This window comes from Cryptomeria japonica, chromosome 7 (genome assembly GCF_030272615.1).
Source record: "Cryptomeria japonica chromosome 7, Sugi_1.0, whole genome shotgun sequence".
Taxonomy (NCBI): Eukaryota; Viridiplantae; Streptophyta; class Pinopsida; order Cupressales; family Cupressaceae; genus Cryptomeria; species Cryptomeria japonica.
Window position 1 is genome coordinate 14281184 of NC_081411.1, and position 18463 is coordinate 14299646.

Genomic DNA, 18463 nt, shown 5'->3' on the forward strand with positions numbered 1-18463 from the left:
TTTACAATCTGTAATCCACCGGTTGTAGTTTTGCTTTCCTCTTTCTCTGGAGGATCTGTTTGAGTTTGCATTTCTACAAGCAAAATTTTAGGCTTTTCATTTTGGGCCAGTGGCACTGCCTCTGTCTATACCTGTGCTTCAACCTATACTTGTGAAGGAGCCTGTTGCTCTACCTATTTCTCTGTGTTGTCCTCTGCTAGTTTTTCTTATGTGTTGCATGTTGTCGGTGACTCGGTTGGTTTTTTAGTTTTAGTAGTTGTCGGTGGCTTAATGGATGCATCAGTATGCACATTTGTGGTCTTTGCCATTTCAGTGTCTAGGGGTTCATTTGATCCTTCAGTTTGTTTTACTTCCCCAATTTCAATGTTTTCTTCTGCAATATTTCCTGTCGGTGGCTCAGTTGCCACATCTGATTTCTCAGTTGATTCCTTATCCACCACAATATTGACTTCCTGAGTGTCAATGTTCATTGTATATAACACCTTAGAATTAGGATTTGTATCCTCATGTGGTGTGTCCATACTCTCAGTTGCCGGTTGATTGTCAGTAGCGTCTACCGGTGGAGTATCTAGAGGTGGTGGGGGTAGGTTGTCTGTTATCTTTATACTGGGAGGTCCGCCTACCTTACTTTTTCCTTTGTCCCTATCCTTTTGATATACCTTGAAGGTTTTAGGTTTTTGATACTCTTCCTGTTTCTCCTTTTCTACCAGGAATATGTCCCATGCATCTGCTATTTCCTCTGTTACTTGATTAACCCTTCCTGCCATTAGTGCTATATGCCGATGAGGAGTTGAGAATACTGACCGGTTAGCCTCAGAGATTGATTGATCTATCTCATCAGGTGAGTTAACAGGGTATACTGCAAATAGTTTTTCAATCTTTATTTTCTTATCTATCTCAACAATAGCTACTCTTCTAGCTTCTAGTCTATTATATAAATCTGCTAGTATTTCATCAACAACTTGCATCAAAAATTTCTTGAAAATATCTAAGTGTAAGATTACATTATTCTCTACTTTTTCTTTTTCATCAGCGGATAGTGTGTCATATAGTTTGTTGATGTTGTTCAAATTTCCATCCTTTGTAATCTCACTGAGAAGTTTATCAATGGGAGCAATAGCTTGTTGTGACTTCTTCTTGGGAGTCCTCTTCTTTTTCTTTGGAGTTAATTTCTTTGTTGGGGGCCTCACTGCCTGTTGCTTCTGTCTTGTCCTCTTTGGTGTAGGAGAAGGTGCCGGTGAAGGTTTTATTTTCCTTTCAACTCTCCTAAATACAGCAGGTATGTCACTTTCTGAAGAAGTTCCAACTGGTGAAATATGAGTTTCCGGTTGAAGTGCTTCCAACTCATTTTCAGTTATACCGGTTTGTTTTAGCACATCTTCTTTAATAGCTTGTGCCTGCCAGGTTCCTTTTCTAACAGTTGCCTCAATCTTCTTAACTATTTTCCTTGATTGAATTTGGCTTTCTATAGTTTCAGCACTACCAAATACTTTTTCTTCCAATTCCTTAGGAGCTTCCAGGAGGGCTTTTGCATAGGTTTCTATTATGTTGTCATCAGTTTCATACCCCATTTCAGTAACCCAGATGGTTCTAGGGATAACTGCCTCCATCCAAATTTCATCTTTCTTTATTACAAAATAGATTTCCTTTTGGTACTTGTCCATAATAGCTTGTGATAGCCTTACTCTTGTTTTCATTCGAGCCTTTAGTGCTTGAAAGTGCTCATTTATGGTTTTCTCCCATATTGTTCAGCAATTTTGATAGTTATTTTCCTACAGGTATATCAAATCCAAAATCTTTGGCACCAATACCAGGTACTTGTTTCTGAATCTGAATGTTCCTTTCTTTTTGGTGCAAGAGCACCCTTCCAGACTCCTTCTCTTTCTTTGTCTTGTTGGTTTTATGCTTCTTTAGAATCCATTGTACATAAAATAATGAGCCATGTGCTCATAGGTCCTAGGTAGGGTCCTAGAGGAGATATTAGGGGTCATAAGTCAAGATTGTGATTTTCTTGAAAATGGAGAGTATGTGTGTCCTGGAGGTGTTTAGGGGTCCTTCGCATCATGGTGGTGTCCTTAGGTTGGCCCATTGTGGGTCTAGGAGTCATGAAGAGCAACATTGGGAAAGTTGCTCAAAAGTTGCAAAAGTTGCATGACAACTTTTAAAAGTTGTCAAGCAACTTTTCCACCATGATGTTCAAAATCCTTTGGTTGGCATGGACAACCCTAAATGTGGCACACCAACTAAGGTATGGGTAGTATAAGATGTTACAAACCCTAAGTTAAAGGGTTGGATGTCAGAGATTGTACAACCCAAGCAAGAAGAGCTTGACTGTGACTACTTTTGTGTTACCAGACAGTTTGAAAGAAGTTACCGAGCAAACTAATGGATTGAATTGTGAGAAAACCTATGTGAAATGTCTTCTTTGGTGTATATATCTTCATTTTTAGTGTTTAGATTATCTTTTTGTTTACTGGTTGAGTTTTTTGTAAATAATTTGTAAGTTGCAATCTTACTGTCCAGTTTTGGACCAGTTTGAGTAGATGAAGTCTTAACTCCATTCCCCATTGTGGAACCACCATGAAACCATGGGGAATGAGAGTGAAGACCCTGTACTATAGTCCCATGCAATCAGGGCCCTTGGAAATGCAAGGAGGCCAAGCAAAGAACCATTCCTAGGTGAGACTGGATAGTGCCCGATTAGGAAAGGTTGTTGTTGTGGAGGTCTTGGAGAGCAAGGTTGAACAGAGGAGTATGAGTGTGTGAAGCACCACTAGTGTGAAGGACAAGTCTCCACCAATCTAGGAAAGGTGGCTAACACTCAAAACACTCACTGTTACCCAGGCAGACCCTAAAAACCCTCATAAAACCCTTAAAAATCTCAAAATTCACCCAGGGCACTGTACGGCCACTTGGAGGCCCAAAACCAAAGAAATCTTTGAGCCCTTGCCAAATGAATGGTAGTCCATTTTGGGAGTTTGGGTTGTTTGTGCATCGTTTGTGAGAGGGAGCCCTAAAAGACCGGTTAGGAGGCCTAATTGGTCCTAGTCCTTGTAGCCCTATTTTGTAGGAAAAACACAAAATGATGAAATCGGTAAGGGGTTAGAATCTTGAAACCTCTTGGGGACTCATGAATGGGTGGATAGACCATGAAATAGACCTGAAAAAACCTTGCTAAGACCTTGGTAGTTGTGGAACAAGATTAGCCCTTATTAGCCATAGTAAGGGGTTTTGAGTCTCATGAGTAGGTGAGACCTTAGGAGCAACATAGCAACTTATTGGTGGATGGATTGGGAAAGGTCAGGGGATTCCTCAAGCAAAGGAAGTCCTAAAGACCCTAGGGTGTGAGAAGAACACTAGGTGATCCAAGGAAAGGATCCAAGACCATAGACTAGGCTAGTCTATCCCAAGCACCAACCCATCAGATTGGTATCAGAGCAGTAAAAGATTTTATGGACTGTGTATGTCTCTATATACTAGTGAATCAGTAGGGGAGAGCAGAATGGTCACTAATGTAGAGCTGGCTAGAGAGGTAGAAGAACAAAAGGAGAAGAATAGACTCCTTGAAGAAGCTATGAGTGAGATAAGGGATAAATTGCAGGAAGTGGTGGATCAGAGGACACAAGGACCTTGGGATGAAGACACCAAGGGTAAAGGCAAGAAGACTATAGACTATAGATGACATTATCCCTGAACCAGATCCCTTATTCAATGAAGAACCATTTGTAAAGGCTGTCAAGGCTTTGAACACCAAAGCTTTTTAAGGATTGCCACATTTCAGTGGAAGAATGGACATAGACACTGTTATGGAATGGATTGAGGGCATGGAAAACCACTTTGAGTGTGAAGGAGTGACAAAGGCTCATAAGGTTAAAGTTGCCAAATCGGGATTAAGGGGAGCAACTTTGACATGGTGGAAGTACCTGCAAGAAGAAAGAGTTAGTATAGGAAAGCTACCTATTGCAAATTGGAAAGCTATGGTGAGTAAGGTTAAGGAGAAGTACTTACCAGAGGATTATGAAGTCCAACTTCATAAGAAGAGACAAGAATTGAAGCAAAAAGATCTTGATGTGACCTCCTAAATAGAAGAATTTCAAAAATTATGTCTCAGATCCAAAATCTAAGAAGATGAATCTATTAAGGTGGCTAGGTATCTAAGCGGCCTAAAGTGGAACATTCAAGAGGAGATAAGCCTATGGACTCCTACTAGTGTTCAAAAGTGTCATCAGCTTGCTGTCAAGGTAGAAGAGAGGAACAAGAGGAAAGGAGACTCCAATAACAGGGGTAGAGGCAGAGGTAGAGACCAAGTGAATCACCGAGGTGGTTACCAAAGCAAGGAAAATGAGCAAAGGAGCCAAGGAGAAGCCAAGTTGACTGAGCATGGTAGTGAAACCAATCCCAGAGGAGGCCAAACTAGAGGAAGAGGTGCACAAGGTGGTTCAAATAGGGGCAGAGGTATCGGTAGAGGTAGTTCCTACTTTGCAACTATGAAATGTTATAATTGTGGACAATTAGGACACCCGACATATAGATGCCCTGACAAGCCTACCTCATCAAATAGTGGAAAGAGGGTTGCATATGCACATGAAGACTCTTCAAGAAGCAAGACATCGGATGTGGACTAGATTGAATCAGAAATTGGTGAGAATCTGATGTTCAATAGGATTTTGATCAGACAGCCGGTTAAGGAAGAACCCAAACATAGAAGAGCATTGTTTAGGGTGAGATGAAAAGTTCTTGGTAAAGTGTGCAAGATGATAGTTGATTCAGGCTCAACTGACAACATCATATCAGAAGAGGCAGATAGGAAGTTGAAACTCACAAGAATACCCCACACTAATCCTTACAAGGTGACTTGGTTAAACAAAGGACAAAGTGTGCTTGTCAATGAACAGACTTGGGTAGAGTTTGCTATTGGAGGATATAAGGATAAGATCCTTTGTGATGTGTTGCACGTGGATGCTTGTCATTTACTGATAGGAAGACCTTGGCAATTTGATAGGAAGATGATCTATGATGGAGGAGAGAACTCCATTTCTTTAAAGAAGGATGACAAACCTTCAAGATTCAGTCTTTGATAGAGGATGATGAAGGAAGCTCAAGAACACCTAGTGTCTTGTTGAACACTGGTAAAGAGTTCTTACACTTGCTGCATGAGGAGGAGATAGTGGGATGTGCCATTTTTGTAAAGCCTAAAGAGGAGGAGAGTCAGTTGCAGACAGAGGTACCTAAGGAGGTAAAATAGATGTTGTAAAAGTATGAGGACATAGTAAGTGATGGAGCACCTGCAACTCTCCCACCTAGAAGGTCTATTAGCCATCAAATAGACTTTGTTCCCAGTGCATCCTTACCTAACAAGGCTGGATATAAGCTTACACCTGATCAGAATAAGGAAGTAGCAAGGCAAGTGCAGGAGTTATTGGACCAAGGGTTAGTTAAGAAAAGCATCAGCCCATGTGCAGTTCCGGTAGTGCTAGCATCCAAAAAAGGAGGTAAGTGGAGACTTTGCACTGACTCAAGAGCAATCAATAGGATTACCATAAGGTATAGGTTTCCTATTCCTAGAATAGAGGATCTAATGGACTATTTAGGAGGGTCTATGTATTTCACCAAGCTAGACCTTAAAAGTGGTTATCACCATATAAGAATTAAGGAGGGCGATGAGTGGAAAATTTCTTTTAAGACCATAGAGGGGTTGTATGAATGGCTTGTGATGCCATTTGGGCTTACTAATGCTCCAAGCACCTTCATGAGGTTGATGAGTGAAGTGTTGAAGGATTTCATAGGTAGATTTGTGGTGGTGTACCTAGATGACATTCTCATCTATAGCAGAACCAAAGAGGAGCACCTTGAGCATTTGAGGTTAGTCTTAGAGAGGTTGCATGAGGAGAAGCTATCCATCAACCTAGAGAAGTGTGACTTCTTGAAGAAAGAGCTAGTCTACTTAGGATTTGTGGTGTCTAAAGGAACCTTGAAGATGGATCCAAGCAAAGTGGAGGCAATCTTGAATTGGCCTACTCCTAAAATAGGGACTGAGGTTAGAAGTTTCCATGGATTAGCTCAATTCTATAGGAAGTTTGTGAGGAACTTCAGTGGCATATGTGCACCAATCCTTGACACCATAAAGTGAGTTCTTAAAACCAAGTTTAAATGGATAGAGCAGGCTAACAAAGCATTTCAATTGTTGAAACAAGAAGTAGCCACAAAACCTATCCTACTCTTACCTACGTTTGATAAGCTATTCACTTTAGAGTGTGATGCAAGTGGAATTGCAGTACGAGGTGTATTGAGTCAAGAGGGAAGACCTGTGGCATTTTTTAGTGAGAAGCTTAATGAAGCAAAGAAGAAATACTCAGCCTATGACCTAGAGTTGTATGCATTAGTGTAGTCACTAAAGAAATGGAAGCATTACCTACTCCCAAAGGAATTTGTAGTGTTCACAGACAACCAAGCATTGAGTTACATTAACACTCAAGAGAAGCTTAGCAATAGACATCTGAAATGGATGGAATACCTCCAATCCTTCACCTTCACCATCAAGCATAAGAAGGGGCAACTTAATAAGGTGGCAGATTCCTTAAGCAGGAAGTTGTTGACAGTTCAAGAGTTACAGTTGCAGAGCATAGGCATAGAAGGTTTCAGAGACCTCTATCAAGGAGATGAAGACTTCTCATCAACTTACAATATTTGCAAAGAGTTTGAGAACCATTTCCATGGTGAGTATGCAGATTACACTCTCCAAATGGTGTCTTGTTCAAGGGTAACCAGTTATGTGTACCTAGAGGATCCATGAGGGAGAACCTCATCCAAGAAAAACATAATGGTAGTTTAAGTGGACACTTTGGAGTCAACAAGACCTTGGATTTAGTGTAGAGGTACTACTATTGGCCAAAGTTGCCAAGAGATGTAAAGAGGTATGTAGAGCAATGTGGAGTGTGTCAAAGAGCAAAGGGAGGATCAAGCAATGCTGGTCTTTATCAACCATTACCAGTTCCTAACAGACCTTGGGAATTTATAAGAATAGACTTTGTAGTAGAATAGACTTTGTAGTAGGACTTTCCAAGACTAAAATAGGTATGGACATAATCTATGTAGTAGTAGATAGAATTTCCAAGATGAGTCATTTCATATCATGCAAGACTACATATGATGCTAGCTATGTTGCACATCTCTTCTTCAAAGAGATTGTTAGGATTCATGGACTCCCTTTAAGCATTGTTTCAAATAGGGACAACAAGTTCATGGGTCATTTTTGGCAAACATTATGGAGGAGACTAGGAACTAACTTGTCATTTAGCTCAGCTTACCATCCACAAACAGATGGTCAAGCTGAAGTCATCAATAGAGTGTTAGGCAATTTGTTGAGGTGTCTAACTAAGGAGTAAGGTCAAACATGGAACCTTATCATTCCTCAAGAAGAGTATGCATATAATGACAGTGTGAATAGGACCACTGGTAAAAGTCCTTTTGAGGTTGTGTATGGCAGACATCCAAGGGGAGTATGTGAGTTGAGAGATCTTAGTAGTTTGGAAATGAAGAGTGGGCAAGCTAAAGACTTCACCCAAACCATCAAGGAAGTTCAAGAGAAAGTTAAGAAGGCCATCCTTGAATCCACTCAAAAACTAAAAGCTAAAGTGGATGAGAAAAGGAGAGAAGTTCAGTTCAAGGTGGGTGACTATGTGATGGTACATTTGAGCAAAGCCAGGATGCAAAGTGGTACGCCTACCAAACTGTAGATGAAGAGAGTAGGACCTTGTCAAATTCTAGCAAAATATGGTGCGAATGCCTATAAGGTTGATTTACCTTCAGACTTAGCCATTTCACCAGTCTTTAATGTTGCTTATCTGGTAATGTACAAGGGAGAGATAGCAGGGCAGACTGAGAACCAAGCTAAGGTATTACAAGACTTGGATGTAAATACCTTACCTCAAGTGAAGAAGCCTAAAGCAGAGGAGATCTTGGAATCAAGGGTGAAGAAGTCTACTAGACACCAGGTCTACATGGAGCACTTAGTGAAATGGGTAGGCCAACCAGTCTCTGAAGCTACATGAGTGGAGGAGAGCAGGTTCAAGACACTTGGAATAGACCCAGCTCTCATCTCTTCTTCTATTTCTTAGTTGTGTGCAGAGGGGGAGTATGGTGCAGGAGCACCCCTCTATAATCCTTCTCTTTCTTTGTCTTGTTGGTTTTATGCTTCTTTAGAAGCCATTGTACATAAAATAATGAGCCATGTGCTCATAGGTCCTAGGTAGGGTCCTAGAGGAGATCTTAGGGGTCATAAGTCAAGATTGTGATTTTCTTGAAAATGGAGAGTATGTGTGTCCTAGAGGTGTTTAGGGGTCCTTCATATCATGGTGGTGTCCTTAGGTTGTCCCATTGTGGGTCTAGGAGTCATGAAGAGCAACATTGGGAAAGTTGCTCAAAAGTTGAAAAAGTTGCATGACAACTTTTAAAAGTTGTCAAGCAACTTTTCCACCATGATGTTCAAAATCCTTAGGTTGGCACGGAAAACCCTAAATGTGGCACACTGACTAAGGTATGGGTAGTATAAGATGTTACAAACCCTAAGTTAAAGGGTTGGATGTTAGAGATTGTACGGCCCAAGCAAGAAAAGCTTGACTGTGACTGTTTTTGTGTTACCAGATAGTTTGAAAGAAGTTACCAAGCAAACTAATGGATTGAATTGTGAGAAAACCTATGTGAAATGTCTTCTTTGGTGTATATATATTCATTGTGAGTGTTTAGATTAGCTTTTTGTTTACCAGGTGAGTGTGTTTGTAAATAATTTGTAAGTTGCAGTATTACTGTCTAGTTTTGGACCGGTTTGAGTAGATGAAGTCTTAACTCCATTCCCCATTGTGGAACCACCATGAAACCATGGGTAATGAGAGTGAAGACCCTATAATATAGTCCCATGCAAGCAGGGACCTTGGAAATGCAAGGAGGCCAAGCAAAGAACCATTCCTAGGCGAGACTAGACAGTGCCCGGTTAGGAATCGTTGTTGTTGCAGAGGTCTTCGAGAGCAAGGTTGAACAGAGGAGTATGCACACTTTGGAGGAGGTGTAAAGAAGTGTGTGAAGCACCACTTGTGTGAAGGAGAAGTCTACACCAATCCAGGCTGTTGTCTTCAAAATCTGATTCCCTTTAATATCCTCAGAATAATATGAGTTGAGCTTGGTGCAGAAGAGACATCAAAGATTAGGAAATTCTCAAGACAACATATGACAAGGTTTGATTAAACCTTCTACACTTCAGGCTTCCTTGGAGCCCAGGTGGGTAGACCTTTGTGAATTAAATTCACACTTTCAAACATAAACCCACAGCAAACTAGTCCAGAAAACCAGTGGCTTTATTCACCCTGAAATCAACTGAAAACAAAGGATGGAAATTGTACTTAAATTTAGCATTTCGATCAACAAAGCCTGCAATGAACAAATTCAATTAATACCAGTGCCTTATCCAAGGTCACAGAGTCATCTGAACTCTAATAAGATCCCTTAAACGACACGTCTTTATACTTTCCGTCAGCTTGGTTTTTATTAATCCTTATATATGCCTGACACATACAAGAATTCGATCAATCCAAACTATGCTATGGTCCTCAAAATTCAAAGTTCTTTTCAAATAATTTACTGGTATGAGTGATCCCGCATATTTAATTTCCCTCCTAAAGAGAAAAGCTAATAAACACTTATACTAAAATTGCTTTGCAACTTCATTCAAACAGAACAACCCTGGATTATTCAGAATGAAAACAGTAAATAAATTTGTAAACAAACTCGAAGACAACACAGAGCTTTACTCAAAACCGATGGCCTGTATATTGATATTTAGTTCAAAGAGTATTACAATAAGTTCTGATTCTCCATTAGACTTAGAAAAGCTCAGATAAATTTCTGCAGTGTTTTCTTACAAAATTTTGTGATCCCCTTTCCTCTAGTCCTAGTATCCATTTATAACAACATGGATGCACAAAGCTTCGGACTTCTCGAGGAGAGTTTGTTACAATTATTTCAAAAAATGAAGAGGTTACAATTCTTGCGTAAAAACAGTTACACGCTCTTTTCAGCCTCTGCAGTTTGTTCAACATGTTGTTCGGTTGCAACCTCTTCTATCTTTTCAAGGGCACTCTCCAACTGCTCCGGATCATGGGTGGCATATGTAACTTCCCACTCGCTATATGTCTCTTCTGTCAGCTATGAAAAATTGATCACATCATCTTTAATTTTAGTCAACCTTTTCCAAGAATTTCTCAGTTTGTTGATTTCTGAATTAAGAAAACCATAATGTGATTTAATTTTCTCTATTTCCTGTATTGTTACAACAAAGAAAGAGGTATCATCAAGATCAATGATTCCTTTAACCCTTGCTGACAACTTAACTTCTATCTCTTTAAGCCATATTTGCTTGTCTTTTATTTGATCCGGATTAGCAAAAATTCCTGGGAGCAACTCAAAAACTTGATCAGTGTATTCCTTCTTGCATAAATTAACCTTTCTATCCACATTATCTACATCTGCTGCCAATTGCATTAAGACTTTAGCGACATCAGAAGTCGATTTGATAATGGGATTGGCTCTTGCTTCATCACAGGATACACACATGAATTCTAGATCTAGCTCCCTAGGCCTCCATCTGTCAAAAATGGGTGTCAAAATGGCCTTATCCCTCCTCAGCTCATTCCATATCTCCATAATCTTTCCCACACTGTTGTAGAGCAATGAGGCATTTATTGTCTCTGCAAAACTGGAGATTGTGGCCCTTACTTTCTCCTCATATTTCCTTGCATATAAGGTCTGAGCCTGCTTCAGGTTTTCTATTTCTTGAGGAGTAATCTCAATCATTTGAGAACTGGAGGGTGCTGGAGATGGTGGAAATTCAATAATAGGGCTAGTAGGCAGAGGTCTTGCAGGAGAAGAGGAAATCATCAATGTTGAAGACTCACCTTGTTGGTGTTGTCCCATCAGCTGGCTCTGCAACTTGGCAATGATGCTATCTTTGCCTCTTACCTCCTCTTTAGCGCTATTATAGGCCTTTAAAACTGTTTCCAACTTAATTTGGAGGGCCTCTTTTTCTTTAGCTTCCTTTTCTGCCACTGCAACACTGAATTTTGTTGTTTCTAATACAGTGCTGGTAGCCTCTACTACCCCTGTACTCTGCACTCTTTTTACCATCATCCCACCAAGGTAACTTGACCCTGGGGTGTCTTTGCCTTTCTTGCTCTCATTTCTCTTGAGAGACCACATGACTAGTGTAGCATTATCCTTATTGAAGGTAACCCCTTACATGGGTTTGGTCTCCTTTCTTACTGCATCTAGCACCAGGGCATCAGCAATATCCCACTCTGGCAAGATAAGCACTCAAGCTTGTGCTACCAGATCTCTTCCCTGCTCAGGAGTGATGGTTTTGAATTCTTCCATCATCTCCTATTTTATTTCTTCCTCCACTGAGGCTGGATCTTTATTAGGCTGCTCAGCCTTTCTTGTCTCACATCTACCATTATATCTATCTATATGTTGTTTCCAAATGAATTGCATGAATGCTTCCAATGTGACAAAGTTGTCATCATCTAAAAAGGCACTACTTGTCTTTTTTATCTCATGATCCCAGTCCTGGCCTTTAAGTTTAGTGGAGGTAATATCCATTTCAGCATCAATGGGCTCTTCTGGCATCCCTTCCTCCACTTCATCATAGATGTATGCAATTTCCCCTAAGCTACCCAACTGCAATAGGTGTTCAGCTGCTGCTTGCTCATCTCCTATATGGATAGGGGATTGGGATGGGGAATACAAGGGTGTATCTGATTGTACTTCCTTCCCCACCCTTTGCTTCTTTGGGCTATCTTGGATGTCAATGACATCTTGTATCTTCCTCTTTCCTTTGGATGTAGAGGGCTCCCCTATTGTAGGCACCAGAACACTGTAACCTGATTTCTTTCGTAGTGTGTAATCACGAGGAGGAATTGCTTTGGTGGAAGCTGACCTACTCAGGATCACTCTGGCCTTTTCAGGGTCACTCTTAATCACAGGTTCCCTCTTCTCCTTTAGTGTTTGCACTACATCTTCAAAGCAAACAATAAAAAACTTTATTTTTTCTTCCAATGGGAAGAAGCTAGACAATGGGTCATAAGCTAGCATCAAATTGATGCACAAAATCCAAGGCTTTCTTGTAAGCCACCCACTTTTCTTTCCTTAGTTCCTGCTCATCTAAATCAAATTCATTTCTGATGAGGTCTTCAGGAAATTGGAATTGATGAGGCCTACCTCTGCATGCTACTTTCTTCCTGAACACACCGTTGAAGAAGTCCTCTGGATCAGCACACCTGGACACTGCAGTAGATAAATGGTAAGGTTTGAGGAAATCCTCAAAACAATTCCAGCCTCCTTTTGTTATTATGAATTGGTGGGCTATGGTAGCTGGAGGGAAAATAGTCCCTTTACCTCTGCCTGTCAACTCTGCCTCTTGTAGGCCACCAATTTGCCTAAGGATCTCAGCTATTCCCACTTTGAGAGGGACCTGGTAAGGTAACAAAAATGGAGTACCCCTAAAACCAAAAACTCTGAAAACTGTGGAGACTGGATATAAATAAATGTCGCCCCAGTTATGAACAATCTTGATGTTCTCTGTGAATTCCTTTGGCCTTATGAATTCCAGAAGAACTTTGGGGACTCTTGGGTTATCAGAGCATAAGAGAGTTCTTATTTTGGATGCAAAATATTTATCAAACTTCAAAAAACTAGCATCCTCTCTGTCCCATGACAACACAGTACTCCATAATTGTACTGGCATTTTTTCTCCTTCCTTCTCTTTAACCAGGTCTAGTCCACTGGCAAAATAATCACCACCTTTGAAGAGAAAAAAGTGCATTAAGAGTGAATACCATCCGAAAGGGCTGTCCACCTTTCCATTCTTTATTCCTATCAAGCCTCCATGGATAGCATCGGCGATGAAAGAGGCATAATCAAATGTAATAGAAAGAGAAGGATTCAAAATCTGGGCAATCATTAACATGTAATGATTTGGCATATTTGCTTCAGCATCTTCTCCTAGGACTTGACAAAGTGCCCAATACATTCCTTTAGCCCTCAGAGTAAACATACTCAATGAGAAGGGCTCTTGTGTATTGGGTCCTACAACTGTTAACCCTCCTATTTTCACAAAAAGCTCCTTGAGAGGCCCATTCCTGAGATGACTCCTCTGTGCGCTGTAAACTTGGGCTAATGATGTGAAATTTATGGGTTCCAGGAAGTTTGTGAACTCATTAAGCCCAAATGTTATCCTTAATTCTTCAGCATTAATTTCCACAAGGGTTTTCCCATTTACATCCCGGATGCATCTTGTGACTGGATCATAATTCAATGCCATTTGGGTTAGCAGGTCTGTGTCCATGAATACCCCTGGGACTACTAATTTCCCAGCATCTAGTTCCCAAATACTGTTTTGAGGAGCAGGAGAATTTCTCATTCCAAATCCGACTTTAAACAACCCCAACCCGGACAGTCCAACCTGTGGGTCTCTCAGCCAATTACCTTTGTCATACAATCCTTCTCCTATTTTCAGACAGGTAGCCCTAGGCACTAACTCTTTTTCCTTTGATGTCTGATTAGTTGACAACGTCAACTGTTCTAAAAAATCATCACATACACTTCTTTCTAAATAATTAACCTTGCCGAAAAATTCCCTTTTAGGAGCCATTTGAAAATGCAGGAAAATGAATATCACTCTTAAAACAATCCTGCAACAAGAGAATTATATTAGTTAAAACACCACACAAGAATTGCTACAAAATATGAGAGAACCTGATCTTTGCTTGAAGGAATTTGCTCTGCGACTGAACCGACTTGCTCTGTATCTGAAAAAGATAACTCTGCGTCTGCTCTTCTGCAAAATCTTTTAAAAGATATCTTCACTTGGTAGTTAGGAAATACAATATTTGTACTCAGGGCCTTAACTATAACATTGATTCCGCATGCTTCGGCTGTCCCTTCGAAATTGAATTCATACGAGAATTCATATTTTTCACTCCAACGGGTCACAACATTCCTGCAAGTGTTCCATTTTGCTCTTTTGCAACTTCGCTAGGCATAACTATCAGGCAGCTTAGTCCTGCAAAATAGCGCCAACCGTTCGATCAAAAGAAACTTGATCGAGCGTTAGATTAACTGACAGCTTTGGCCTTTTTCTGGGTCCCACTTTTCTATTGGCTACATAATACCACATGGTGTCGACTCATTGGCCTTGAAATCTCCTTCGCAATCCACTTGATACTGGCCGCGTGTCTTTTTTATACCAACATTTCCATCTTGGCGAGCCCACACTTTCTTCTCAGACTACATCATTATCATGACACGTGGACGGTTCTCATTAACTCTCGCTATTTCGCGGGCCTAAAGAGTGAGCATTTTACCCTTGCGAAATAGCGTCGACCGTCGGATCATCTCTGAAGTTGATCGGCATTTAGTCCTTTGAAAAGGCTCTCAGGAATGGTGGGCCCGCTGACTCGTCACGAACACTTGGCATCCAGTCATCTGCGGCGCTGATTTGTCACTCTGTTATTCGCCAGAAGGAAACCACGGGGGTCCCACTTTCGTCTCAACAGGTCTATCTCCCACGTCATTATCATGACACGTGGACGGTTCTCATTAACTCTCACTATTTCGCGGGCCTAAAGAGTGAGCATTTTACCCTTGCAAAATAGCGTCGACCGTCGGATCATCTCTGAAGCTGATCGACATTTAGTCCTTTGAAAAGGCTTTTCAGGAATGGTGGGCCCGGTGACTCGTCACGAACACTTGGCATCCAGTCACCTGCGGCGCTGATTTATCACTTTGTTATTCGCCAGAAGGAAACCACATGGCTCTAGGTGTTATTAACAGCTGTACCCGCCAAGTCATATCCACCTGCAGCCTGACTCACCTCTGGGGCCCGCCTTTTAACCTTTAACCCAGATCTGCTGACTGTTGTGATTTGTGCGACATGCCACCATTTTACTCGCCGTTAACAACCAGCTGGATCATCTATGTTGCATGCCATGTGGTTTTCGCTATTTCGCAGGGTATAAACTACGCGCAACTTCGCCTAGCGAAATAGCGCGAGCCGTAGATCCATCCGCGAGATGCGTATTAGTTACTGGGCCCGACAACTTTAGAAGAAAAGCATACAAGGCATAAATTTTTCAAATAATCAACGTAACCGCCTAGGCAAATAACAAGGGGGGAACACTTCCTACGACCCCACGACCCATAACTTAAGTGAATAAAGTAACGACAGATTAGAGACCAGAGGGTTTAGAACAAATAAGATAGGATCTAAAAATCAAAAAACCCCTAAACCCCTAAGGTCTAGAACAAAGCCGAAGCACTAGGAAATACACCCTATTCGAAAAATTTCAATATACCATAGCCAATCATGGGAAAAGAAAAACCCAATTTTAAACAGTGATAATAGCGGCTCTGACTGGGGATGGTTGATTGCGAGATCAACACAAGAAAACTCAGAAACTCTGGAGAAACAGACCAATAATATAGACCAAAACCAGAAAAACAGGAAAGAAAACAACATATATACAAACAAAGGACCTACCGTACATGGACATTAGGAGAAATAATGCTTCAGGAATTGTCCATGCACTGGAAATTCCTGCATTTCATCATTCATATTCTTTAAGAAATATGAATCCTTACCATTCAGGTCACAAACTACAAAAGGGCCAATCTATAATGATTCAAATTTTTTATGCTTTCCTTTATCCTGTCCTTTTGCATTCCACTGAAGAACCATGTCATCAATTTGAAACTTCCTTAGTGATGTCCTTTTATCAAAAAGATACTTTGACTGCAACTGGATCTTCTGATTTTTCTTATGGGCAGAAGTCCTAAGCTCCTCCATTTCTACAATTTGGATCATTCGGTTTTCCATCAGTTCAGATACTTCCATGTCCTCATCTTGCAAAAACTTATACACTGGAAGAAGGTTATTTACCGGTAGTCTAGCTTGGGTACCATAAACCAACTCAAAAGGTGACATTCCAATGGATTTTTTAACTGTTATTCTATCCACCCACAGAGCTAACTTCAACTTTTGATCCCAAGATCTTTTATTCTCCTCTAGGATTTTCTTGATGATATTCAACAGGCTTTTATTACTGGATTCTTCTTGTCCATTCCCCTGAGGGTGATAAGGTGATGAATATGACATGAGTATACTGTGACTATTGCAAAAGCCTACAAACTCTTCTGATCTAAAACACATAGCATTATCCATTACCAATTTTGTAGGTGTTCCAAATCTAGTCACAATACTATCCATCAGGAAGTCAATGACAATTTTACTAGTAGCTCTTCTTGTAGGGATGGCTTCTATCCATTTGGTGAAGTAATCAGTGGCCACTATGATCCATCCATGACCTCTCCCTGACTTCTCAACAATTTCTCCAATAAAATCAATGCTCCACTGGACAAAAGGAGCTTCTACAGAGACTGGATTTAGGGGTAAGGCTCCTTCATACTTGAGCTTGGAGGAGAATCTTTGACATAGATCACATCTCCACACATATGCATGGGTATCTTTAAATAAAGTGGGCCAATAATACCCAGCCCGTATTATCTTACCAGCAGTAGTCTTAGTAGAATAGTGACCTCCACATACTCCATCATGCATTTCAATCAACACCTGTTTAGCTTGAAATTCATCCAAACACATTAGTAACTCTCCATCTCTTTTTCTCTAGAAAAAATCACCCTGAATGAGCACATACTTTTGGGACTTAAGTTTCAAAGTTCTTTTATGATTGTATGTCATTTCTTCTGGGAGTATATCACCTTTCAAAACTTGGATTATCTCTGTGTACCAGGGTTGCCTCTCAATACTAGTAACCGAAACATCTCCAACCTCAACATTGTGTATTTCTACATTCATGAGATTTGACTCAGTCATGAGCTTAGCCAAGCCTATACCTCTCACCAATTTGGTGATCTTTATCTCCAAGTTGAACTCCTAAATTCTATTAATCCATCTGCATCTCTTTCCAGTAACCTCGAACTGAGACAAAATATCTTTAACTGCAGCATGTGGGACATAAGCAATAATGTTTGCATTCACTAAATATGGCCTAAAAGCCTTAACAGCTTTAACTAGGGCATAAGCTTGTTTCTCCATAGTTTCATATTTTAGTTCGGCTGCCTGCAAAGACTTACTATAGAATGCTATGGGATGTTCATATCCTTCATTGTCCTTTTGTAATAGTACTGCAGCCACCATGTGATATGAAGCAAAAGAGAACAGGGAAAAAGGCTTACTATAATCAGGGGACTTCAACACTGGTGCTTCCTGCATTGCCCTCTTAATCTCATCAAAAGATTTTGAAGCTTCTTGATCCCAATGAAACTTTGTGTTCTTCTTAAGCAATTTGACAATAGGCTTCACTATCTCTGCGAAGTTTGCAATGAATCTCCTGACAAAATTTACTTTGCCTAAAAAGGATTGGATACCTTTCACATTTTTAGGTTCAGACACCCTATTTATTGCTTCAATTCTCTCAGGGTCTATTCTTACCCCTTCCTTGGAAACTATGTGTCCCAATAACTTTCCTTCAGTGACCCCAAAATGACATTTCTTAGGATTCAGTGATACACCAAATTCCAGGGCTTTATCAAACACCTTCTCTAGATGTCCATAATGATCATCAGCTTTCTTTGAAAAACAAGTTAGATCATCTTGGTAAACCACCATGATAATATTTATGAATTCCTTAAAAGCCACATCCATAGCTCTCTGAAATGTAGCTCCTGCATTTTTTAATCCGAATGGCATTCTCACATATACATAGGCTCCCCATGGAGTAGTGAAAGTTGTTTTAAACTATTCAGACTCCTTCACCAACACTTGATTGTATCCCAAGAAACCATCCATCATGGATAAAAGATCACAACCTGTCACTCTTTGTAGCATCGCTTCCATATTTGGAGATGAGTAATTATCTTTCAGGGAAGCAACATTCAAATTCCTAAAATCTACACACAATCTGATGTCTCCATTCTTCTTCCTTACTGGGACCAAATTGGAGACCCATGAAGAATGCCTTATTGGTTTGATAATTCCCCCTTCTCTCAACTTAGTCAACTCTTGTTGCATTTTAGTTTCTAATAAGGGGCTGATAGGTCTCTGTTTCTGTCTCAAAGGCTTAGCATCTGGAAGTAAAGGAACTTCATGCTGAAAAAGATCTTGTCTATATGCCTTTAGGTCTTCATAAGACCAAGCAAAGACATGCTTATACCTTTTCAATAAATTGATAAGGTTAGTCCTAACATGAGAGGGTAATTTCTTTCCAATATATACCAATTTAGGGAATGATTCTGTCCCCAGGTTTACCTCCTCTAACTCTTCTAACTTAGTGGTAGATTGCTGGTGTAAATGACTATCATTATAACTAAACATGCTCTCCAGCTCCACCAGCCCTTTAGG